The sequence below is a fragment of the Mauremys mutica genome, unplaced genomic scaffold, assembly GCF_020497125.1.
Source record: "Mauremys mutica isolate MM-2020 ecotype Southern unplaced genomic scaffold, ASM2049712v1 001426F_np12_obj, whole genome shotgun sequence".
NCBI lineage: Eukaryota > Metazoa > Chordata > Testudines > Geoemydidae > Mauremys > Mauremys mutica.
In genome coordinates this window covers 34,455-36,884 of record NW_025423199.1, presented here as the reverse complement: position 1 = coordinate 36,884, position 2,430 = coordinate 34,455, and the positions used below count along the sequence as shown (strand labels likewise).

At 51.0% G+C, this 2,430-nt stretch overlaps 1 non-coding gene across 1 annotated transcript; it reads right to left on the bottom strand.

Moving 5' to 3' along the window:
* Positions 1-1,016: 1,016 nt before the first annotated feature.
* Positions 1,017-1,088, bottom strand: TRNAV-UAC. Its single transcript has one exon. It is a non-coding gene; the product is annotated as a tRNA-Val (tRNA).
* Positions 1,089-2,430: the final 1,342 nt, after the last annotated feature.

Genomic DNA, 2,430 nt, shown 5'->3' with positions numbered 1-2,430 from the left:
ATTCCAGGACACGGAGGGATTTCAGCTCCCCTTTGCCCAGAGGGAACCTTCACCCCACTCCTAACCAGGTTCTTGTCCATGGGATCACTGTAGGGGGGCTGGGTCCCTCGGTGTCTTTTCTCTCTCTAGGACAGGCCAGGGTGCAATAACTGGGGGCATCTGAGCACCGAGGACCTTCTGTGGGGCTGCCATTCCCCTTCCCCTTCTGTGGTCCCATCTGCCATTGACTCCAGCCTTTTTTCTATCCATCGTCAGCACCATCCCAAGCCAGCAGCACTCGCCTCAAAAAGACAGAGTCCAGTGGCACCTTACAGACTAACAAACGTATTGGAGCACAAGCTTCCGTGGGTGAATCCCACTTCGTCAGATGAATGTAGTGGAAATTTGCAGGGGCAGGTATAAGTATGCAGGCAAGAACCAGTCTAGAGATAACGAGGTTAGTTCAATCAGGGAGGATGAGACCCTCTTCTAGCAGTTGAGATGAGATCACCAAGGGAGGAGAAACTGCTTTTGTAGTTGGCTAGCCAGTCACAGAATTCCCACTCCATTCATCTGACGAAGTGGGGATTCACCCACGAAAGCTCATGCTCCAATACGTCTGTTAGTCTAGAAGGTGCCACAGGATTCTTTGCTGCTTCTACAGAACCAGACTAACACGGCTACCCCTCTGATATATGATACTCAAAAAGACAGTGTCCCCTGCTGGGAGTAAATCACTGACCTCTCTCCTCCCTGAGCACTGACTGCCCCTCTGTTTCCTTGCCTCTCAGTCTGTGCAGATGGGACTTTTCCCTCCAGTGCTGGAGGATTCGCCCTTCTCATCTACCCTTGTGCCAAGCAGCACAGTGGGTGGGAATCTTAAACGTACCGAGGTGACTTAGGAGCAGAACCCCCCCAGACCTTCCATGCAATTGTCACTTGCCCTTCACTAAGCAGGACTGAAACTGGTGCAGGGAGACTGGTGGGCCACATCCCCTCTGGGCATGAGCAAAGCAGCAGGATGAAAAAAATGATCATGGAGATGTTGGGGATTGAACCCAGGGCCTCATACATGTAAAGCATGTGCTCAACCACTGAGCTACATCCCTTAGCAGGTTGTGTTTGCTATGGGTTACACTCAGAGCCCTCCTGTTTCCAGTGCATCCAGTGACCTATAAGCTTCACGAGAAGCCCATTCCCCTCTCTGAGGACCAATCCTGCTCTCCTGGAGGTTACTTGTTCATAGGGGTCATTTTTCAGCAGGGCCAGATTCTATGTGTGGGGCAGAGAGAGTGGGTGCCCTGGTCTCAGGGTGCAGAGATACACTCAGCCATCTCCCCTGTATTGGGTTGGGGGTGCGGCACTCCCCTGCTGCAAGGTCATGGTGGGGGATCCTGTGAGCAGCTCAACACCTCACCCTGGTGGCAGCAGTGGTGTGGGAAGCTCCAGGTATTTCTAAGATCTGCTATTTCCACCTGCCTGTGAAGTCCAGCTTTCCCCAGCACATTCACTGCAGTGCAATTGGGTCACTGTTTCCATGGCTGAACAGCAAAGAATGGCTCCCAGTTTCCTTTCTATTGCCAGCAGGATTAGCCTGTGTCAGTGCTTAATGAGGTGGATCTTGTTGTAGATTGTTATTCGTTCCCCACCTTGACAATTCACACAGTCCCTTTCCCAGGCAGATTCCCAGCACCTCAGTGATCCTGGTAGCAAGGTTGGGTCCTGAGATTTTCAGGGTTCTTTTCCCCTCCACCTGGAGTGAACTCAGCTTTTTCCCCATCCCAGACAATCCATGAAATAACAACAGGGGCATAAAGAAAGAGGGGAGGGAACATCTCACGGCCAGGGCTGGATGTGCCCAGAGCCCCCTGCTTGTCCATTGTTTCCATGGAATTTGGCCCCCTGCTTTGCACAAGGGACAGAGAAAGATCTTGCTGTTCCTGTGTCGGCAAAGAAAATTGTGCTTCTGTATGAAAGAGAGGCGGGAAATGGCCCCATGATGGATTAAGGATTAAGAGCAAAGGACAATGATGGGAAGGCTCACAATTGACTCAGTAGTTGCATACAAAGGTGCAGGTTTGGCAGTTACACTGGGAAATTCAGGCTCAGGTTGGCCACCCCGGTCTAGGTGTAGAAGTGACAACATTTTAACTTGAAAGAGGGGCCAATTTCCCCATCATTTCACACCTTTACACCCAAACACGATGACTTTCTGAATGAACCCTCCTCGTTCAGCCAGAAGATCTTGGGGTGGATGTAGGAGTCACTGGGTAAAATTCTCTGTACTCTGTTCTGAATCAGGTCAGAGCAGAGGTACCTAGTGATCTAGTCTGCCTGTAAAATCTGTAGATCAACACCATTAATATGAAATTAATCCTCAGAAACAGCTGTTCCCCACCCAGACCCCAGCAAAGGGCTCTCCAGGGAAGGGGGCTGTTGAGGAAGGGAAGA